The 25,735-nt window shown below is 38.6% G+C and overlaps 1 protein-coding gene across 2 annotated transcripts in view; it reads right to left on the bottom strand.

The window, feature by feature from the left end:
• Positions 1–25,450, bottom strand: part of LOC124257247 (AF4/FMR2 family member 4-like) — a 118,074-nt gene extending 92,624 nt beyond the window's left edge. For both annotated transcript variants that reach the window (XM_046691260.1, XM_046691261.1), the window contains exons 1-2: positions 25,122–25,450; positions 359–467 (exon numbers count right to left, since the gene is read on the bottom strand). The gene's annotated coding sequence lies outside the window, so the exon portion shown is untranslated. The remainder of the gene's footprint in view (positions 1–358; positions 468–25,121) is intronic.
• Positions 25,451–25,735: the final 285 nt, after the last annotated feature.

The raw sequence follows: 25,735 nt of genomic DNA, 5'->3' as shown, positions 1-25,735 counted from the left end.
TAATTTCATTATCAAAATGTGTTTTTGTGAAGAATATGGGTGTGACATGCCAGAACAACTCATTAACTTTAACAAATATTGTATTTAAACTTATGCTTTTTTACATTATGTGAATTCATCATGTACAGCCACCCATTGCCTGCTACTGACTAGTGTTGCTGACCTTGCATAAATCATGGTTAAGAGTTAGTCTACTCATCACTGAATGTGTTGATGTTAAATTCTGAACACAGCCTGAAAAACTTACCCATTGATGCTTCTAGTTTTGTCTTGCCTACATGCTTTCAAAGACCAGGTAATTAACACTTAATGTGTAGCTATATGGAACATACCTATTTCAATATACATTTCTACTAACCTTGCAAGGTCTGTCAAAGAGTGGCATGGCGGGGCTGTCAGAGGCGGAAGTGTTGGCTTTGGTGGCTCTCTCTTTCTGCGCCAACTCACGTAGACGCTCCTTATCATGTCTGAAAACACAAATATACATAATTTTACTCTGTAGCTATATCCTGACCAAAAACATGTCAACACACACTTTTCAGCTGAATTTAGATGAAATGACATAAAACAGCATCTAATAACTGGCTGAACTGCCAACAAGTTGAGAGTGGGAATACTGTTATTTAGGCAGCTTTCCCCCAATGCCAGCATTCATTACCATGTGACAGCAAAGATTATATCAGCAAATACAGAGGCGTTTCACCACATCTCATTGCTTAGGCCACATATGGAGACAAAGAATAGTAATAAATTCTGAAAACTATAATTTATTATTCTCAAAAGTAATAAAAAATTACTCCAGTGATTTTCCTGTGGGGAGATATATGACTGCTACTACAAACATTAATTTATTTTCAAAAAGATTAAAGTCACTTCATGATGTTGAGGCAGCATGTATCTACCGAAAACAATCTTCATGTGGGGCTCATTTCACAAAACCATTAAACCTACGAAAACGATTCTAATCTGACATCCAACTAGCCTACAAACAAGCCTACACAACCTCCCTGCTCACTCATGATGTGGTATGTGTTCTGAAAAGTATAATAGCTGCCGAATTGAGTCACTAAGTGAATTTGTACCAAATTACAAAGACTTTGAAAGCAAAAAAGGCATTATATATCTGGCTCATAACCACTGGTTCTCCAAATATTGTGCAGTGGTAATTATAGTTTCTTGAACTAAGTGTATTCCATTATTAAATGGTTTTAAACATTATTTTTGTGGACAAAGCCTCATATATTATAAGTGTTCATTTTCGAAGCAGATTTAACTGAAAAATTAACTGACAAATAATCCCTAGAAATAACAGCTGTCTGAAGAAGGCCATGAATCCATTTAAATCTGATGTCTGACTGCAGCAGCAGCAGCAGCAGCAACAACAACATGAACATGTTGATCTCACAACATTCCATAGTTTTGTTGGCCACCTTTTCAGCATTTTGTTTATTGAGGGCAGCGACACAATCTTGTGCAAGATCAGGCTCTGTCTTCTATCCACCTCCCCACAACAGCATGTAACTATTTGCACTGCAAACAGCTGACTAAGACTGTGAAGGCAAGGCAGCAATGAGGCAGCTTAGCAGACTGAGAATATGTTGCACTAGTGTACCTGCCTCTTGGAATTCCCCACATTGCCAGAACAATAAGCATGCCAAAATGTTGAAACACCCACCTCCTGTATCTCATACACCAAACTCAATTCTAGGAAACCTTCAGTTATAAAACAAAGTAATTTGATGGATGCTGTTAAGAGTATGACAACAGTCAACATCTGTCAGATTTAGAAACCTTAGTAAACACATTTGACATTTGGCAACACTGTGTAGCAAGACATGGTCACATGGTTGGCAAACATTTTTCATAATAACTAGAAATGTTCACCGCATCTGATAACCAAGAATAGTCAGCCACAACCCAACAAAGTAATAATCTGAATCAGTGTGTACAATGTGGCAGACGTCCTCACGTTCTAACCATATGGTCCTGATTGTCCGAGGAAAACATTATTCCTAGCCTTCAAACAATAGTATGTATTGATTTTTACAACCCTGAATTACCGTCAAGTGTTTTCCAATAGACTTGTTTCAAGTCTTCAACTAAGTATCTAGCCACACTATATGGTCTCAATGCCTCTTGTTTGGTTTTCTATATTTAATGTCCATACATTAATACTAAAGCCTACCCAAAATGGTTCTGAATTATACATTTGGTCAGTAGACCCTAGATTTACTGTCAGCATTGATATTCAAATAACTTTCTCATACGTTTGAGGGAAAAAAAAATACCCATTTACCTCAATAATTCAAACAAACTATGATTTCATCATGAAGAGAAACACATGCCACAGTTCATCTCTATCAAAGATATTTGCAAAGCCTAGAACGAATAAACAAATACAACAATGAAAATATACAATAGAAAAGAAACAGAACAGAACTGACAATTTACACACCCAAAGCCAATTTAATTACAGTCTGTACAAATACTCCCAACTTATCATTACAAATATACGAACACCATTTTCAAAATATTTGGCAAAATGGCCAGAAAAATTAAATTGTTCTGAGTGTTAAGGCATGAAATAAGGAGAACTGTCATTCGATATATTTTTCGAAATTGACATGACCACATAAACACTAGTCTGATGCTTGAAAACACTGCATGTGTACTCCTTGAAAGAGGACATGTGAAAGGTAATGTGACGTTTGAGTAGATTAATCTATGTCAATGTGCACCTGATGACAACTGGAGACCTCCTGACATGTCATCGACAAGCAGACACAACATGGGTGATAACATGTAACAACAACCCATCTGGACAGCTTCATTCTGTCAACACTTTCATGTTGCTGCTGGCCCCCAACAACAAAAGCAGTGATTGTCACTGGAAACAAGGTAAGATTCATCCATCCCCTGACAGTGATTCAGTATTTGAGGTCTGAAGGACTGCAGTGCAATCACCCTTATCTTGGTGACATCAGGCAACATAAACATCCTGTGAGAAGTCAGTATTGCCATCGGAATGGAAGCAGATAAATCCTAGCAAAATGTGTCAATGTTAACATAAATTCAAAACTATTTTCTTGTGAAAAAAGTATTCTAAGTCAACTTAGTATGTAGCACGAGTTCTGATTGGTCAATGCTATAAATTTCCGACCGTATAATCAGCATATACGGTCACAATTTGAAAACCGATTCACCAAAACCTTTGATTGTATTCCTACACAATTGTGGTAACGCTGTTTTTCAGGGCATTGTCATGTGCAGGAGCCCTTGGCCAATTAACTCCCCTATCCAGCTAAAATGGGTGGAATGTGTGTTAAAAAAAGACAAAACAGTATCATAAATTTAATTTTAAGTTGAAACAACTTACTCGCAATGGGCTGTTGACCCAACACTGTTAGAAACAAGATTATGACGTCATTATGGAGCATGACGTCACCTGCTGTGACGTCATTTCACAACAGAACTGATAATGGTCCGGAGTTGAGGAATCAGCGGGCCGCTCATTTCTGATAACTAGAGAGTGGTTTCATCATAATTCCATCCATTTTATTTATAACACTATGATTTATTCATCATTATCAGATTTAGACAGTGTGCACATAATAAATGTGTTGAAGTTTGAATAGGGAACTACTTTTTCTGGTGATGGTGTAAGTTCAAGGAGTGATATGATTAACCTTTGACCGAGAGGAACTTTGACCTGGTTTAAATAATGAATTTCTTTCACGAAAAAACAGCGTAAAACGAGTTGAATTAGAATGGGGATAACTGTACTGTGTTTGACGAATTGGGGATGTATACCGGTGGTTATATAGCCACAAATTTAACATTATATTGATATAACATTAAATTTGCGGCTATATAACCAAACACAGTACAGTTATCCCCTAATTAACAACACGTTGCACATCAAACACATCAAAAAGGGTCCTTCATACATTTATGAACCTCAGTTTCGCAGCCTGCATTTTGTCGATTGAGAAAGGTGCATCATCATGTAAACTTCACTTAAAAATGATTACATGTTGAACAAAATGTCAGAATAATGACCACAAATTGATTTTCAAAATTTCATAAAGATTGATCATGCTGAAAATTGGATTTGAACGTCTTAAACAAAGAAAGATGTTGTCTTGGTGGGATGCTGTCACTGGTGGGAATAAATATGTGACATTTCAGTGGTTTTGTGGTTTCTAGGTTGTAACCTTACTGTCAAGATATGTCTTTTAGATGAATAATATCTACACCCTAATTCTAAAGGTAGTATTTTTGCGTACAATTCTAATGCTCTATTAATTCTTTTTCTGATAACCACTGACCTTTACTTTCATGGAAACAAAATGACAACTACCAGAACATGTCATCCTTTAGCATTTCTAATCTTTCTATTATGAATTTGCCTTTGACCTTGGATGTCATTACCCACTAAGACAATGAGTCACTACGCACATTACAGAAACATGCCTGGCTGAAGAATTTTCTAATACAAACACGACATAGACATAGACAACAGTCACCACTGATGTAAACAGCAAAACATGCATTTCTAATCTCAATACATAATTATGGTTAACGAGTCATCAAAGACCATTCATTTTCCCTATAATAGCAGCATCAGGCTTCACTCTTCACGTTTTAAAGTTATTCTTAGATCCACCAACACATTTTATTTTTTTACAGCTTGTAACAGAAGCTGCCTGTTGATCAGGTTACAGTCCAGAACAACTTTGTGTTGGAGTGCACTTCCTCCAGACTCTTCAATGTCTCAGCACAAGAGGTGTGTACACATGCAACTGACTACATCGCATTGCTGGTGGATATATTTGTACTTGTTGCAGCATCCAGCACTACAATGATTCACCTAGATTCAAACTGCAGTAAAAGCATCTACACACTTTCTTTCAATCAGACACAATATAACAGAATATGTTCTGATTGTACATGATGGCACTAAGGTATTTGTGTGAGCTACTACATGTCATAAACTAATTGAAGGAAATTTCTTAAGAATAGCCAAAATGAATATCACATCTTATTACACGTGAGCTTTTGGTAAATGTTTTCCCAGTTGTAAAGGCAAATACAAGCTTTGTTAAGTAGCTGGAAACTTAAACTGAAGTCAATGTTGAAAACTAAAGGACAAAAACAGGATACCAGTAAATGGCTTGCCTCTACAGACATAACAGATATTCTATAGCAGTTTTAAATACTGACGAAAAACCCTCAGCTGCATAGTGATAATTATCTGGGATAAAGAGGTAAACCAGTCGTAGACTTCAGCAACTATCCATGCCATGCATTATGATGAAACTCGCAGAAAAGTCAAATTTTGATGGGTTCTTAATTGAGAGATGAAAGTAGTGCTGTCTGAAATTATGTGAAGATATTTGATGGTCTTGTCAGTAGCACCTTCATACGAGGGATGCAATGAACAAGGTCATGTTACAGAACGTGATAGTTATCACTGTCAATAAGTGAAAGAATACCATCTCTATTACATCATTGCTATCATGTATTTTGGCTGACATCACACTATAATGTCTTCAGAATTTCAACAGAAGTCCTTTCACTGTCAACTAACCATAATCAGTTATGACACTAATATTATTTTACTTCCCCAGACTTTTGAGCCAGATGAGAAAACCTCACTTCTTTGCAAACTTCTTAATTACATGCAGTTAATACGGGAAGTGGCTACAATTACTCATATTGTAATAGAGGTATTTTGCCTCAATAAATCCTACGAATATGAGACCTCTATTATATCATTGCCAGAACATATCAGGATCAATGTGTTCAGACATACGATACAGTATACCCTGAGGCCTCTTCTTCAAAGCAATGTTAGGGCTATGACTTGTGAACCAATGTTGAAATATACTATAAACGTTTATGATTTCCATCTAGTTTGGGTCTGGTTCCTTCTAAATCCACCAATTTTGAACAATATTGTTCTAATTGTTTGGATCCATAATAGGTTTACATTATTCTTAGGTGCCCTGAGACCTGAGACGTTGAGAGCATGAAACACCCTGGTTGTTCTGGACATTGTGGAATTATGTTTTCTTAATCTTCTAAAACCAAGAGGCAACCAAGAGGACACTCAAAGAGAGTTCAGGCTTATTTTCTGCCTGGTGCCAGGTATCAGGTGTGCCCAGTACTTCACAAAAGCAAGGCCATCATGATCCACTACGCGTAGCCTGAATCTACATCAGGTAAAATATCCTCTTCCACTACAATTACAAAACATTTTTTTCTACAAGATTGACATGATAATTAAAAACTATATACATAATTAAAATTAAACTTTACAGTGTGAATCCACAAAATTTGTGAAAGAGTGAGTGAGTGAGTAAATATTTATCGTCACATAGGCAATATTTCAGCCACATCGTGACGATTTTGTGCAAGACAACTCTCGCAATTTGTCAGCAGTTGCCATAGCACACTCTGGAAAGATGCAAGGTTTTCAGGCCTGGCACATGTGTAAGGGGTTTAGGAAGGGAGATACTATTAGTGTGAAAAATGATTATGGATAGTTGACAGTGAGAAAGAGTTCTGTAGAAAACCTGCAGATTTTATGGTGTGATGACATTCAAAACAAAGAATTACGGCAATGATGTAATATGATTTATCTTCATAAGGATTATGGGCTCCACACACTGCACCCATATGGTCAATTGAGCCATAGTCTTAAGACATAACAAGCCAACAACCAGAAAGCTGTTACAACATCCGTATATTTGTATATTCTATGTGCCAATGAGTGGTGAAACAAGAGGTCATGAATGTTCTGAGTATGTGTGATAATGTCAAATGAATGTCACAAGGACTAGATGACATGTAAGAATGTATGTTAAGAAACTCAAACACACTAAACAAAACTGGGAAAAAAAAACATATACCACCAGCACTAATGTTTAAAATAGACAATCTGTAGAAAGGTCACTCTAGTTTGTTAATTGACAATGATGAAAGTTGATCTTGCAGTGTGAAAGTGACACTAACTTCATCATGCCTGTGTCTGGCGTCTAGACACTCAACACCAGAAATTCCCTATGATTAAGTTAGGAAGTCCTTTCACATAGATGTATAGATTCAAACAGGCGGTGTTTGATGCCAGGATATAGGATACCACAAGAATTACTAATCCATTCACACAAACAGTGTCATAACAGATTGTTACTGGTCTTTTATCTAAGAATCACATCCATCCTAACCAGACTGGGAATAGTAATAGTTCCTTTACAACAATAATCACATGGAAGCTATGTAATTTTAACAACAAAAAATGAATATCTAGTGCAAGGAAAGTTGTATCTGGAAAGCTTACTGATAACCTAAAATTACTTTAAAAAGTGTTAAATTCTCATTGCCTCTAGGAAACATTGTGGAGGCTGACCAGGTCACTCCAGAGCTATGAGCAACACATCCATCACCATCAAGTACTTCCATTACATCATTAAACCTCAACCATCCGTATCATGATAAACATGTAACACTGTATGTGCCAGGTTTACCAGGATTATCCCCAAATATTGTATATTGTAGGAGACCTCTGCAGAACGATAAATATCTACTAGAGACAGATAGCACTCCGCTGTTCAGGTCATGTTGACATGGGATGTCATTGTTTGTTAGTGGGTGCTTTTTCTAGGCCAGTCAAACTACTTGCAGCTGGTTACTGTGTTGAACCTCAACAAATGCAAACATGCCCATGATATCCACAACAGTACAAACTACACAATCAAATACCACAGACATCTCATTTCTTTTATCAATGAATATGAATGATTCACAAAATATAAACATTGTGGTCAAATAGGAAGAGGCATTCATTTGTTTAATAATCAAAACAATGTTCCTTAGAAAACATGGACACCAAAACCTAAATCCTTATCCTGTTATTGAGCAAGACCTTGTGAAACTGAACTAAGATTACCTTAAGATATATGTAACTTGTGTTTTCATTTTGTTTCTCTAAAATGTATCTATAGATTATGTCAATTAAGACATCTTCACAGGAAAACCAAAGGATTATTTCAGTTTAGTTGATTATTGTGTGAAACCACAACAAATCGTTCTGCCTGGCCCAGTACTGATCTGTTTTCAAAATACAAATTCCACCATGACCATAACTAACAAATCAAATATTTATCCAAGATTGAATAGTTAACATTTGACCAATTAAACAAAGTTCAAACTGCTGTCAATGAAACATTTGTCACATACAGTCACTACAGTCGTCATCACTGAATAATTTCCACTGTCATGCTTATTGTATATTATACATTGTATATCACTACATTCTAACATACTGTGTCTCAGATAAACAAAAATATTCAAGAATACTTATAAACATCAACTGACAACTTACATCAAAACAAGTTTCCTATGACTTTGATTCTCTTTTTCTAAAATGGCAAACATTCAGATTATGCATTACAGAAGGAGCCATGTACAGTGACAGTGTCAACTGTATGTATACTATTCACTTTGCTAAGGATCAAATCATGGATTCAACAGAAAACTATGATGTGGGGTCAAATTTGGTTTACATATCTAAGCTTATAGTAAGCATGGACAGTAGGTTTCAGTATGTCATTGCATCTTGTGGATCCATACCTGTTACTGACAGGTGTTGTGTACTTGTCAATGACTAGTTCCATGATTTGCAAATTGGATGATTGGTGCCATGAAAACCATTTTTATGGTTACTCATGTATCAGGTGCATAAGGTTAGATTAAAGTGGCTGTTTGTTTAAAGAGGTGTTACCATATCATTATTTTTCCAGTTTTACATGGACACTATTTCAAATTAGAAATCTATGTTTAAGTTAAGCTGTGAATTTTTGTGATCCTTATCAAAGTATGAGTAGTATAATTGCTCAGGTGCCTGATATATGTACTAGTATATAATAATAACCATAATAATAATGACATACATGCTTCATAGGTAAGCAAGTGGGCATTTTGGGAGTTGTTATGTACAGTATTGTGATCTCCAGTCATGTTCATTAGGCTCAGCAGTATTGCATAATTAATCCTAGTCTCCAATGCATCATATATCCTTTCTATTTCTATTACATAAATACAATATGCCTGTTCCAAGAATTGCACTGTTTCAAACATGAAATCATTATCTCAATCTCTCTCTTAACTAACTTTGCACACAATGTCATTGCTCACTGGTTCAAGTACCCACCCAACTTCTAGTTCCAACATTCAAAATTGTGTACATTTAATCACTCAGGAGATATACTTCTTTTCATGAAAAGATGCTTACATGAGCTTTGAAATACAGCAAAGTCCTCATGATACACACGTTACAAGGCATTTTCAGTTATCTTTGAGGCATCATGCCTCAACCAGGCAACATTAACATTTGTGATGTGGCCACTCATTTTAATGATGAACAGTGTAACATGATTGAATGGCTAGATTTTGGGTCATGTCATTTGCAGTGTGTTACCCAGACTCAGAACAACTAGGGTGGCAAAAGGTACGTTTCAGTGTATTTCTCACAGAAGAATATTGACTTGATACACTGGAAAAATGTGAAAGATATAAACACTTTTCTAAGATCTTTTTGCACAAAGAATTACCTAAACAAGCTCCAGCATGCTCATGAACCTGTACTTCACATTAATGGGTAAATGTACTTACATGGAACATATCACAAGGGATGAAAAAAATGTAAATAATGGGAGTATTCAGGATAAATACAAGGTTGAGACAATCTGTTGTAAGAAGTGACCTCCCAATGAAATCATACAGATTAACAAATTCTGAGATATATAAATTGTTGGTGATCACTCGGACACAGTGGCAGCAACATCGTTCCAACTATACGTAGGCCAAAATAACAAGGATTCACAGTATATGTGATTTATTATTTATCTTTTTATTATTTCATATATTCAATAAAATCAGGACACTTTCCAATCAGTGTGATAAAGTTTCTTTCAGCTACATATTAATTTCTTACTTTAGTCAAAATCAATTGGAATGGACAAAGCAAATGCATCATATCTACACAAGATTGGCATCCAAGTAAGGCTGAATTTGTAAACAAACCACTAAAAAGACAGTTAATTACAAACTGTGTATGTTGGCTTAGTAATGCAACAAGGGATTACTACCACAGGATGGGACATTGGCTGTGGTCTGTAGCTGACAGGCATCTACCAGGCCTGAAAGGAGCAAATGTGATCTGGACTTGTCATGTGGAGACTACACCTTGTCACCAAACACCTGCTGGCTGTCTCAAACACTTCCCCCATCTAACTCACAAACTTTGCATTGGTTTTAGCAGAAAAGAAACCAAAGGATTGCATGTTGTTTGTTGTGGTATGGTACATGTTTCCATCATACAACAGAATTAAACTTCTGAAATTCTGATTTGCTGATGTTGATGTGTTTACATAATGATTCCCTCTGTTCTGCAAAGTTACCCTATGTTTACTGACATGAATGAACCAATCAACAACAGTGAGTGAGTATGCTTTTACGCCACATTTAGCAATATTCCAGCAATATCACGGCGGAGGACACCAGAAATGTGCATCACACACTGTACCCATGTGGGGAATCGAACCCGGGTCTTAGGCGTGACGAGTGAACACTTTAACCACTAGGCTACCCCACAGCCCCCAATCAACAACAAACACCTTAATGTCATGCTGAAATGTTTGGGGTTTCAAACATCTAATAGTCTTCTGTCCGTCTGCAAGCATTTAACATTTGGTGGCTGAGACACATTGAAGGAGATTTGTATCCCATAAATTTCATGAGTTAAGAACATGTTCTACATTTTTATTTCATATTTCACAAATCATATTAGAGCAAGAAATTTCAACAAAATCAAATTCATCATAATTTACCAGACTTGAATAAGCTGTACTTTTTCTTTTAATTCATGCCCTAGTTATGATGTCTATAAACAATGCCTATCTGTGCGCTGTAACCACAGTACACATACATCCAAAGAACAGTTCCATGCAAGTAGGAAGCATATAAGATCACCAACATAACATGTGCAAGCATGGGCTGAATGTGAAGAGCAACTGAGTGTGTGTAGAAGCCAGTATGTTAGGACCAGGTACTTGCCTTCATGTTTACAAATGTGTTTGTCACAAAGCACACACACGCTACTACCTAAATACCACCCAGGTGATCGCACAACAAAGGTGAAGGCCACCTGCGCAACGCTCAAAGCACAGTACTATTTTGAGGATCTATTCAGACAGTCAAAGTGCACAGTCAAACAAATTTTGTCTTTTTCATTCATCAATGTGGGGTTGTTGTTTTTATGCCTTTCTTAAGGGTTAGACATTCTTAATTGCTAATCATTTACATATCTGTTCTGGTTATTTCAAAACTGAGGTATGAAAGTTGAATGCTGAAACTGCAAAAAGCATTGCAATCAAGGGAATAATCAAAACTCTATTAAACAATGATCTTATGCATCATGCACATATATGCCTACTTTGTATCACAGTCCCTGAACTATATTATTTTCCCTACTGCCTAGCCCTCCCTGCAGTGCTAAAGCCCTAAATGAAGCAAATCTAGATTTCCCCAGGTTCTGAATCTCTGGTCCTCCTTGGGCTCCTTTTCAATTTAAATGGGTTTATTTGTTACAATCAAAATTATATATTCAGAGACAAAGCGTTAGTCTAGTATATGCCAACTGCTTCTGTATGTTCATCCATACTTGCACACATATGGGATGCCACCAAATTTTCTGTAAAAAGCATTCTTACTGTTCCTTGCTTACTGTAACAGTTACATATGGCATTGGATTTCACACGTTGTTTTCCTCTATGACAACTGTCATGTTGTTGAACCAAATGCTTGTTTTACTGTTCCTTCATGCTTTACCATCCTAAATATCATTACATTTTAATATTTCAAAAGCTCTCATTTGCGCTCTGAATATATGTTCCATAAAGGATCTTTACCAATCAGAAAGGGTTCTTGTGTTCTCAGAAATTGTATGCAGCTGCATCTAGCTTAATCCTAACAAATCTAAATGTGAATCAAACCAGCTTCTGGATCTTAAATCATACCCAAATCTAACCTAGTGAGTGAGTTAAATTTTACACCGCTTTTAGCAATATTCCAGCCATATGATGGCAGGGGACAACAAAAATTGGCTTCACACATTTTAGCCATGTGCGCAAACCTGATATGAAATCTAGGGCTGGGATGATACACTATGTCACGATATGATACCTATCGCGATATTTTACCTGCGATACAATACGTTTCACGATACATACCCCTTGACAGAATGACACAATATTAAGATTTAAAATGATCTATTTCAAGGTATTTGTGTATAACAATAACACTATTGTAATAAACAAACAAGTAACTCTATCATGCTTGCATATTTTTCTCTAAATACTTTAACATGTTTAAGAAATTACTGTTTTGAAAAAAAGTTGTGTATAGTTTTGTATCGATACACCAGTCAACGATATGATAGCTGTATCAAACTTAAATGTATCATGATGTATCAGTGAATCGTCTCAGCCCTAACGAAATCTTTAAATCAAAGATATTTACTCAACTGATAAAAAAGCATCAGTCTGTCACCAGAAATACACTCATTTTTCAATCAACTCTTAATCCATGTTGACCATCAGTTCAATATGTTGAAAACGAAGTGAGACTAGTTAATGTGACAGGAACCAAAAGATTTTGAACAACATGTCAATCGTTAACAAAGCGACAGAAGTTGAGCTTGTAATATGTTAGAATGTCTGGTGCAAATAAACAGGTAGATGAGATGGAGATGCCCACAGAGGATATATCATACACAATATTATTACCACAGCACAACTTTGACGATTGACACAGTTAACTCTGTGTTAGGTTTTGCAAATTAGAAAAGTTATGTATTCTTCCTATGAAATACACACCATGTGACAATTGTTTTCTTTTGCAGAACTTGTCTTGAATGAAAAGAGAAACATTGGCTCAAACCATAATCATACAAATATTCCCCGGCTATGGGTATAGTTCTTATGCATGATTTCTATGAAGGAAATGCAGCTACATGTATTTGTGTCAACTAAAGGCTGCCTATTGATCATTCTCTTCCCACAGAGGTTACTTGTCATATCTTCCTACGAACCTCTGTTCTAATACGGCCATATTTCCTGGTTCTCGTAAAATCCCCTAGCGGCAAAAGATCGCAAAACGAATTATCTCCCTTCTTTCTGTCCAATCATAACACGTGTCACATCGACTTAGATTCAACTTGACTAACACAAGCAATGTGGGGCCACAAATATCCCCCATCTGCCGGGGACTTGTGTTGATGTTACACACAAGACGTTTAATGGCTAGCTTGTCCGTTGTCAACGAGGGCGATGGAGACGCCACTGATCCGCCATAACATGACTGAGTTCTGTCTAGAAGAAACGTTTGCGCATCGCGCAGGGGAAGAGGTTTAGTTTTCTCGAAGCATACGGAAATTACCGAGGCCTTGCGAATGATCACTTTTGATAAACGTCGCTGATTGCACAACTAAATCTGATTGCCTCCAATCACCAGTCTTGAACGCTCACACCATGAAAGGGCCGTATTAGAACAGAGGTTACGTAGGAAGATATGACAGGAGTAACCTCTGTGGGAAGAGAATGCCTATTGATATGGATGAATACAATCTCGGCCGATTGGAAACAGATAACAAAAACCTGATTCTAGGAACCTAACCTACAAGTTTACTTTCATTATTAGAACACTTGAATGTGTTAAACAAAAGTATGTTAGAGGAGTATAATCCAAAATGCAGAGAAAAGAACAATGCCTCCCCGCTACATACTAAGTCAGCTGAAAGGGAACTAGTAGCTTTTACCATGATTACTGAACACCTTAACCTTGTTAACCCTTTGATGTGTACTTCAATAAACAGACTAATCCCATCCAGAACAAAAACAAGGTTGTCACTTTCTCATGTCTTCAGGGATAGACACTATTTGTTCACCATATGTACATCAACTATATTCCATCTAGGTATTCAACAGTCACAGACTAACAGACTAGTGACTGTGTATATCCGATTTGTACCTACTGGTGACTCCTCACATGCAGTAGCCATACTCTTACAGAAATACATTGAAAAACAAAATTTTTTCCTTATCCTGACTCATGTATTATTGCTTGTCTCCTCCTTCCCGAACGTTAGTGGAACACTTGTATCTCCTTTTTGAAGCACCCTTCAATAAAGCAGACGTAAAATCACTACTCACCATGAGTTGTCTTCCTCTCAGTTTTGTCGGGAAAACGGCGCCACCCGTCTTCCCACGCTTCACTCTCTCCTTCTTCGCCCTAGTGGACGGTTGGGAGAGCACCTGTGTCTCCAATACGGCACTATATCCTTTGATTAATTAGTTATTTCCCTATAAAGTACCTTTATAAGGCTTTAGGGAGTATCCTTCTACAATATGGTTTGAAATTTATTCGTAATTTGACTGTTTATTCACGGTTTTTACGTGATTGTTCAGTTGTTTACATTTCATGAAAACCTGTTTTCGTTGTAGGTTTAGGTTATCTGCTGCAGACCCGCATTTACTGTGCCCCAGTTGCACAACAATATGTACTTCCAGCTCTCGCTGTAACTTATGTCAGCAATTAACACAAATTCAATTTAATAATTAGTCTTTCTCTGTACTTAGGCATGCTAATGATAAATCCAGACGACTTTTACAAGTCATGGATAAACCGGCTGAGTCCCTCAAGAGCTGTCAATCGTCGTCAGACGACATACTTCCATCCAGTGACCTGCCGGAGGCGTCCTATGAGGATGGACGTGGGATGTTGTCCGCCATTACACCGAAGAAAAGGTCTTCTACATCGGACAACTCCTCAACCCATACGAAGAAGAAGAGGCCATCTTCTACGCAGAAGAAGCCTTACACCCCTAAGACTTCAAGCAGCTCTACGGGCAGTTCTTCGCAGATTAAGAGGACCTTTTCGGCCGAAATCACTACACAACATGGACCCCTTCATGAAGGCACAAGAAATAGATGAGAACTATAAAATCATCAACGACTCCCGGACCAAATCTTACAAGATTGATGACAAAAAGCTGGCACAGATAGACACTATGACCAGAAGGATGTTCTTCAGACATAACATATCCAGGGCAGTTAATGAGACGCTCATCACCAAGTTTAAGAACTCTACTGCAGAGGAAGACCGGATGATTTATTCTGCCCTACTAACGCAGAAAAAGGACCACCAATTTATGTCGGAGCATCTATCTTCCATATCAGCAGCATTGACGCTAGCTAGAAGACAAGGACTATTGTCATCATGCAACTGGAGTGAACGCTTCACCAAGACGCTGTACAGAGCTCCATGGTCTACAACATCCATCTTTGCATGGGAGATTGACGAGGTCGCCAAGGAAGTCACGGAGTAATCTAGGGAAGTCTTGATGATAAGGTCCATTGATACACTAGCCAGTGTCATCAGACAGACGTCCCAACGCTACTCGGGCAAATCGAAATTTGCAGGCATCCAGAAAGCAAGAGAAAAGAAAATGGGGACCTCCAAAGGAGGAAAGGATTCTTTTAAAATTAAGCCCATCCGGCAACTATAGAGGACGACCCGGACGAGGCAGGGCACCCAGAGGCGCCAGAGGCTATAGACGATGAAAGTCGGGTTCGGAATGACTGGAGTCTTCCACCCCCAGCCGTTCCTGTTCAACCTTCCCAAGTGGGTGGACGTCTACAACACTACTGGGAGAACTGGGGAATTCTTCAAGATCCTTTTGTATCCAACATCCTAAGAGACGGATATCACATACAACTACAAGCAGCCCCTCCACTAACAAACGCACCACAGAGGTTCAACTTTGCAACCCAGCGGACAGAGAGGCTACAAGAAGCGGTCACATCTCTACTAGAGAAGGATGCCATAGAGGTGATAGACCAGGACCAGATCTCACCAGGATTCTACTCCCCAGTTTTCCTCGTACCAAAGAAAAACTCCAAATAAAAGTTCCGACTAATTTACAACATGAGGACATTCAACAGAGATTATCTACGCAAACCACAAAAGTTCAGCATGATCATCTACCACAACTACTACATCTCGTCCGTCCGTTGGACCACATGGTCAGCATAGATCTACAGGACGCATACCTGCATATTCCTATACATCCGGAATCAAGGAAGTACCTGAGATTCGTACTAGACGGACGACACTACCAATGGAAAGTCCTGCCATTTGGAATATCATCGGCCCCCTGGTTGTGTGACCAAGCCCATAGTCACATACCTACATCATCCAGGTCTACGCAGTGCGTTCTACCTAGACGACGGGATTCAAGCTCATCAAGATCCCAATCATCTCAGACTACAGCTGGACTTTACCATCAGGCTTCTCACTCAACTAGGGTGGCTAGTGAATCTCCTCAAGTCGGAACTAGAGCCTACACATGACCTGCAGTTCCTAGGAATTCGGCTCATCACAACAGAAAACCGCATAGCAGTACCAGAGGACCGTTGGCTAAAGATACAACAGATGGTATCGCAAGCTCTACTCTCTCCGTGGCCACTCCGACAGTGGCAGAGTCTGTTGGGTCTCCTCACATCAGCACAGGATATGACGCGCAGAGGGAGATTACAACTACGCCCACTACAGGTCTTCGTGAATGTATATCTGGACCATCCGGACCCCTTCGGACTCCCGGACAGACTAAAACCATATCTAATATGGTGGACTCAGAGATCGAATGTTTGCGGAGGCACCTACTTAGCAGAGCCGGAGTGCAAGACGAATCTCTATGTGGACGCATCTCTCCAAGGTTGGGGAGCACACCTCGACAACGAAGTGTCAGCTGGGAAATGGACAATAGACGAGAAAGATCTGCACATCAACAAGCTGGAAATGAAAGCAGTGATAAACGCCATACTCCACTGGACCAGCATTTTAAAAAATGCTCATCTAACGGTACACACGGACAACTCCACAGTGGCGTTCTACATAAACAGACAAGGATCAACAAGGTCGGCGAACCTTCTGAACCTCTGCCTTCAACTGTTCAGCATAATAGACAATCTGAACATCCACATAAAAGCATGCCACATCCCAGGAGCCAAAAATGTGATAGCAGACGCACTATCTCCATCCCCAACAGAATGGATGCTACATCCAGAGATCTTCAAACAGATCATACAAGAGATAGGAGCGCCACTAATAGACCTATTTGCCACAAGATTCAACAATCAACTGGTAACATTCGTCTCTCCAATACCAGATCCACGAGCATGGGCAACAGATGCTCTAAGCATCTCTTGGGAAGGACTAAACGCTTACGCGTTCCCACCACCAGCTCTAATACCGAAAGTGTTGCAGAAAATCATACAGACGAAGAACCTGCAACTGATTTTGGTCGCACCTTACTGGCCAGCGAGAATATGGTTCCCCATTCTCATACAAGAACTAGGACCGCCTCAACTGCAACTACCAGAGTGGACGAACTTGCTAGTACATCCACATACAAAGCAAGCACACGGCAACCCACAGGCGTTCCGGCTACACGCGTGGAGCGTATCTAGGTGTGCTTGATTAAGAGAGGATATTCCGCCAGAGCAGCGAACGCAGTCACGCTTGCTTTACGCAAGTCAACACGCAACTTGTACGACGACAAATGGCGAAGCTTCGAGACCTACGCTTTGAAAACAAGCTTCACAGCCATAAAAGCGACACACCCTCAAGTGGCGGACTATCTTTGTCACCTAAGACAAACGAAGCGGTTGAAAGGGTCAACACTCTCAACATACCTAGCGGCATTTAGCTCAGTTATCACTATGAGGATGAGTGTAAAACTGACTAAGGTACCAGAGTTACTGGCCTTACTACTCTTTTTAAACTGGAGGACCAACAGCAGAGATTTAAAGCTCCGGTGGGACCTCAACATAGTTCTGGCATCTCACCAGTGACGCTTTTTATGAATCATTAGATAGGACATCTTTTGAGTTCTTGACGAGAAAAACTCTATTCCTGATCGCCTTCGGAAATAGCAAGAGCAGCAAGGATGTCGAAAACATGCTCTAGACTTTGAGAGGACACGATCTGACGGAAATCGAAACATCGCACTATATAGTCCTTGGGACTGAGATGGGACTTTATAGCAAAGAATCAACTGCCAGGTCAACCGGACAGACAATTCCACATCCCAGCACTATCATCAGTCCTTGGGCCACAGGATACACAGGACTTATCCTTATGCCCAGTAAGAGCATTGAAAGTCTACATACAAAGGTCTAGGACCAGGAGACGAAAAATCCAAGCGTCTTTTCATCCCGATATCGACAGCGACACAGACGGAGATCTCTCATAAAGGGTCACGATATCAAGACGTAAAAAATCACTAATTGAATCCAGAAGCGGCTTGTCCCACCACCAGTTCCGTGCTACCAGGATTCTACAAGCAATAATACATGAGTCAGGATAAGGAAAAATATGTAATTTTCTGAGTAAAATTGATATTTTATACTTATCCTGACTCATGAGGTAAGCCCTCCCAACCTCCCCGCTAGGAACTTTGGATTTCCCTGTAAATCGAAGTGTCGGGCTAGCTATTCGGAGAGAGTGAAGCGTGGGAAGACAGGTGGCGCCGTTTTCCCGCCAAAACTGAGAGGAAGACAACTCATGGTGAGTAGTGATTTTACGTCTGCTTTATTGAAGGGAGCTTCAAAAAGGAGATACAAGTGTTCCACTAACGTTCGGGAAGGAAAGGAGACAAGCAATAATACATGAGTCAGGATAAGTATAAAATATCAATTTTACTCAGAAAATTACATTTTCTTTACTTTACTATTATTCTCACTTTGTAGATAAAACCCTGACATTGTCTAAACAGACTGACTAACTTGCTTCACAGTATTGCCATTTAGAATTGTACTTCTGTTTCGTATACATGACCCTGATTATGCACATTTGAATAAAATGTTCGTCCATTTTAGTGTTAAATATAATATAGCCTGAAGAAATAAAGAGTCTAGACTTTTTCTCATTGGTGTTACCCAAAGACAAGGCAATGGACAAATCTGAAAACATAATATTAACGTGGGATTTGAACCCACTATTACTGGCTTCTGCATTGAATTGCGGCTTCTTATACACCTGCTTCACATCTAATCTTGTGTGAGTGAGTGAGTGAGTGAGTGAATGAGTGAAATTGGTTTTTACGTCGTGCTTGAGATTATATCGCTCATATGACGACGTGCATGCATGTGTATGTGTATATGCGGCTGCTTGTACTAGCCCAGACTTAAGCTGGTTTTATAGTGCTAGCCCACTGAGATACCATGCCGCAGTGAAGCATGAATACCCCACTAAGATACAATATACTGACTCCGAGCCGACCAGTCCTTGTTGTACCCATTAATGCCGAACGCCAGGCAGGGACCAACAAGTACCATATTTTAACGTCTCTCCGGGTGGATGCTCTAACCACTACACCACGGAGGCGGTCAAGTGTGAGTGAGTGAGTGAGTGAGTGAGTGAGTGAGTGAGTGAGTGAGTGAGTGAGTGAGTGAGTGAGTGAGTGAGGAGTGAGTGAGTGAGTGAGTGAGTGAGTGAGTGAGTGAGTGAGTGAGTGAGTGAGTGAGTGAGTGAGTGAGTGAGTGAGTGAGCAAGCACGGCTGGAATCCACACATTCCAACAAAAGGTGCTTGATAGTCCAAGGACTGACATGGAATACCATTGAGGGAGATCCTCTCCCTTCAGTCTTAGGAGTGAGTGAGTATGCCTTTATGCCACTTTTAGTAATATTCCAGCAACAACACTGCAGGGGACACCTGAACTGGGATTCTCACATTGTACCCATGTGGGAAATCAAACCCGGGCCTTCAGCGTGAGAAGCGAAAGGCTTTAACCGCTAGGATACCCCACCACCCCCAAATCTTAAGAACTTAAGTATTTAAAGGAAGGATATCAAACAATATGGTACCCAAAATGGTTTCAATGGTACCCAATGTATGTGGTGCAGATGTATACATAATTATTCATTAATAACATTAATACGTCAGTCATACACCACTGGCACATTACTGACAAATCACAGCACAGTCCCGAGCTAAATATGCTTGTCATAATATGCTTGTCAAAATATGGATGTCATGTAGGTCTCTGTGACCAATATAATCAAAGAATCTTAAACAAGCTTCAACAGTAATTAATCCCTTAATCAACCAATAGTCAAGCAACATCACTGTAATGATAACCAGATTGTTTTGACATAACACTGTTCCTCTGTATTCATAAGGACGGATCATCTAAGAATCTTTTGCAGCTAATTATGCTGGGCTAATGCTTACAGTTCTTATTCTGAGTAAATTATATTTCAAGTGTCAGCAAACAGTCATGCCACAGGGGATTCCACACTAAACTCCAGCATTCAGAATAATATTTGACATGGGCAAAATGTGATGTGACATTTTTCAAATGAACACTGTAGAAAAAACATTTTCTTAAACAATTTCATTGTTACCATATTCAAAATTCTTTTCACATCGTAAACTATTACATGTATAAAGAATGATAGTTATGCATTGTGGGTATTTTCAGCCCATATCCACAATTATTAACAAACGTGTTGACAGCTGACTGTCAAACGGTCAGCTACTGCAGATAAACAATATATGACACCTTACACTCCCAACATGAGACTAATGACAGCTTTTGTGTGTACACACACACACACACACACACACACACACACACACACACACACACACACACACACATACACACACACACACACACACACATACACACACACACATACACACACACACACACACACACACACACACACACACATACACACTAACATATACATATAGCACCGATATCCAGCCCAGCTCAGCTGCTCAAAGGCGCTTTGTTTTTCCCTCGTTCACTGGATGTCAATCTCAACGGCATTGTCATTTTCAATCTCAACTCCCTGGGGAGCATACAACTCTTGCAGCCACTAGGCGCACCGAGTTATTGTGGCATTCCCATCCTTACGAGGTACCCATTCACAGCTGGGTGGACTGGGACACATAGTCACAGTACTTTGTCCAAGTTCACTGCACGTTGCTGTACCCGCAACTGGGTGTTTGCACGTATTCATGTGGCCACCATCTGGTCATATACCAACGGATTCGTGAGTTCTTTTAAGTGCACAGGGTTGTGTACTGTACACTAGGGGTTGTGACAACACTGAAAGAGTCTGCACACAAAGTTGACTCCAAGGTTTTTACACCCGGTCACAGGTGGGCTCGATCCCGTCACCTCAAGCTCGCTGAATCACTAGCCTGGCGCTTTAGCCAGTTCGCCCACCGCGCCCACCGTACACACCGTACACATACATTATTCAATACAGGGAATATATAATCTACCAGTGCCCATCACTCATGATCGTTTTATCAGCTATGTTATCTGTATGGTGGTCTATAACCCTCAGGCTGTCACAAGTTAGGAAGCCCATATTGGTGTTACATCTCTTACTGTGGATAGTTATCACTAAAGTTAAGTCATGCATATTTCACAACCTTCCTCCCATTACCTGTCTCACACATGCTACAAACAGCATTTGAAACAAAATTACCTTAACAAAGATCTTAAAAAACAAAGGTGCCATTTCAAATACTTTGTTTAGCATAATTTCTACATGACTAAATCTGAGAAACAAAAATTCAACTCTACCATAACTCAGGGCCACTAACAAAACACTGCTATGATGTCGAAACATGATCTCAGAAGATCTGAAAATCATAACATTTGCACCTTACAATAGGAAATAGGCATCAACAGGATCAGGATGACTGATATGGTAACATAGCCTTAAAGATTGTCCAGTATGCACTGTCTACTTGACAAAATATAAGGTCACAATATCAACACTGACATGCTACTTCATAACACATTGTTATCATAGATATGATTGATACCTGTACAAACATAAACACAGCCACCAGCCAGAGCACCACTGAATCATTCCCAACATGAAAACATGCAAGTGCAACGGAATCCTACAAACTGAGATGTACACTAAGACATTAATAACCAAACAAATCAATTACTGGGATTGACTGTGTTAATGCAACCTGTAACCTGATGCAGACAGCATCAGCCACTGCAGGCACATCCAGTCAAAGTGCTTTCTCAATCAATAACAATTCTTCCATCATTCTGCTCAGAGTGTCCTAGATAGCTGCTACCCTGCTGCAAGTAGCCCTCACTAAAGTAATGACTCAAGCATTGATGACTGTACACGATTCCTTACATCATGCTTAGTACATAGAGATTGCATCATCAAACTACCAAAACGAACATGATACATTCTGCAATTCCTGTTCCTAAAAAAGACATTTAGCACTGACAATTTGAACACTCACTGCCTGTGTTAACTATGTCCTATTTTCTGTCAAAAAGTACCCTAAAATCAAACTGCTGTGCAAATACAATATCGTACCACATTAACCTTCAATGTTACTGCATTTACAAAAACATTCTTTAAAATATTGAAACATCAACATTAGATACTTGTATCAGTACATAAAATATGATACTATATTGATAGGGATCTGAGGATAAGGTTTCAAAAGTACCTCTAGAATATGCATGTACATGTACCTTTAGGAACTGATTTACTTGACATGTTTTGTTTATATTACTTTAGACTCTCATTGTAAACATTTAGTGATTTACAGATTATTTGCTGTGTTTGACACAGAGAAACGGGTCCGAAATAGGCCAAATTATCCTTGTGAATGTGGATAATGAGTGCCATGACAAAAATCTAATCAGATTTCTCTGAGCAATTTTAAAACGAGACCAGTTCTGTTATTTACGAGACCAGTTCTGTTATTTACGGGAATGTAGCTATTAATTATATACAAAGTACAAGGAAGTTTCTATCCTGGTAGATCCAAAGTATGGATTGTGTGATTTTGATTTCGGTTGAATAATTCTAAAACCCCTGGGCAAGTTGATCCACACACTTCAACATACGATCACCAGTAGTATCAGTAGATGAACACATGATGGAACTTACCAAACTGAAAGGGTATTGGGCTCATGATAATTTATTTTACCTATTTTCTCACATGTTAGCATTCACTGGTTATTAATGGTTTTTCTTTGGGCTTTACTTACACTGCTCCTCTCCGGGGTCCAATCTATTGGGTATTGTTAACCAATGAGTTGACTTCTTTTTGGAAATATTTCTACTAGCATGTTGTTTAAGGTAATTTCTCATTGCCCCAATTAAAATAAGTGTTTTGAACATAATCAAAACCTCTGTCAACAAAACTGCACTCATATCAAGTAAGCATGGACACCAGTTACCTCCCTGTACTAACTAGAAATGATGGATTATGTGCAAGACAAATGGAGGTAAACAAAAACCAGTAATAAATTACTGAAAATTAACAACTACTTTATAGGCATATGTCCATTTATAAGGTGTGAACAATTTCTTAAAAATGTCTTTCAAGAATAATAATCTAATGTCAATGGTGTCAGAAGGTTAAATGTTATTATCAGTACTTCGTCGTTTACACACACACAAAAAAAGAAAGAAAGCGGATTCCTTGGAATCATTTTCTACATTGAAATGATTGGTAAGCAAAACATCCAGCAATGTTAATTTCCACTCAAAAGTTACATTCAAATATATTAGATTGTCTTTTCGTGATGAATAAAACTAAGTCTAGACTACATATGCAAAAGCAGCAACTCTGACAAAAAATAACATGTCGATGAATTTTTGGTGCATGTTCATATCAATCATGTCATCTCAGAATGGTTTTACAAGTTCAAATGATCAACATAATATATTGGAGCATTAATTACCTGTGTCCCACAAGCTGTCACTATTACAATAAATAAACATGACAATACACAGGCAGCACAGCATGATTTTGCTTTGATGGTGAACAATTTTAGTGTTTTGTTATCTATTGATGACAGCAGTTACTATAGATCGAGAACGTGACATTGGGAATAAGTCCATCATGTCCATGAAGAGATGTTTGTGCAATACAGCCGACCGGATAACACTTTTCTGTTTTGATCAATGAAAACACAAACTGAAATTGTCACATGAAACCTGAAAGGTCCAAAACTTTATCTGTCATCTTTAAAAGCATCAGGGCAAACCTTCTGCACAAAAGCAATATGTCCAGTCTTGTATGCTAAATTGCACCATTAAGCTAAATAAATCCATCAAAATATCAAGAAAGCACACACAAAAAACTAATCTAGATATCATATCAATAAAATTCAGTACATCTGAGGAAAAAAGTAACTCTAGAAATCATTGACATTGTAATACAAAACATGTTGGTAAACATGCCAAATTAATGAAATAAAGAGTGAGTTTAATTAGCTGTGCCAACATATATTTATAAAATTGGGTCAGGTTAGTATGCTCCAATTTGTGTCAGTGTCCCCCATCAGTACCTCAGTCAAGACAATGCACGTAACTACTGACTTCATAACGCATACACAAATCAAAGAATGAGTGGATACTTAAACAGCACATTTCATTTAAATTACCGAGATGTACCACAACAATTCAGGGGAGGTTGATGCGTGAATCCACTATGTCAGCCGAGTGACAACATTCCGAGACAATATGGCGGCCATTTTCTACAGACAGCTGAGAAAAGGATTCAATGCGTGTAATTTTTTTTCGACAACTTAAGTTTGACTGAAGTGAGCAAAAGATGTGATGTTAAATGTTGTAACAGTCCTTGCTCATCTACAATGTTTCATTTGTATGTCTGCAATGTTGTCCGATTTCGGAGCCTGAATTATGACCACTGGTGTGATTGAAAATGCGATATTCAAGAAGATTCAAAATTTGTCCCATCCCACAACTATGCAAACATACAAGTGAATATCCCACATTTATTGTAAAATATCTTCTTATAGAAACACTTAAGACTCATATTATCTAACGGAATTTGTAAACAAACCAATATTAGCCTAGTTTGTCCTCGAAGTCGTAATGCTGATTTTCAGTGCATGCGCAACAAAAAGGTTTTGTGATATAAATAAACTCATTGTATTTATGATATATATCTCACCTTTGATGACCAGACATTTTGGACTTGTTTGTTTTAAAAACAAGTTGTCAACAAATGAGCCAGAATGAAATACTGTCGATCACAACAGTTCCACAAATTCGTGAAACAGGGAACGCAGCTTTCAGACGACGATGACGGCCTACATGTTGAGACCTTGAGAAATAACCGTTCACTATCCAGTGGAAACAAACTTTAAAACAGTTAGTTAAAACAAGAAATAAAGGTTGATGGCATATCCATCTGAATTGTCAGGAGAGTCGCACAACAGTGAAATTCCTAGAACATAAAACGTGATGATAACAGCCTTGAATCGCCATTACAGTTGAGAATCCAAGTAAGGTTTCGCGAATGACAGCTACTGATAAGTGACGACTGCTAATACTGCTCTATTTGCTGGCGGCCTCAGTTGTTCTGTAGCTGATATTTTTATGTGGATTTACTTTCACGATTTGAGACAAATGTGTTGAATATGATTAACTGATATTGCATTTCTTGCCCCTGAAAACTGGAAACATACTTCTAATCTGACTGCACAATTTCTGGTTTAACTTGAAATATATTTCACAAATGCATTTTCAGGTTCATACACATTAAATACACAGCATAGCTCATGC

Source organism: Haliotis rubra, unplaced genomic scaffold (genome assembly GCF_003918875.1).
Source record: "Haliotis rubra isolate DU_JTF1 unplaced genomic scaffold, ASM391887v1 Scf654, whole genome shotgun sequence".
Taxonomy (NCBI): domain Eukaryota; kingdom Metazoa; phylum Mollusca; class Gastropoda; order Lepetellida; family Haliotidae; genus Haliotis; species Haliotis rubra.
Note: the sequence above shows the minus strand (reverse complement) of the source record. Positions and strands in the feature narration are given on the sequence as shown.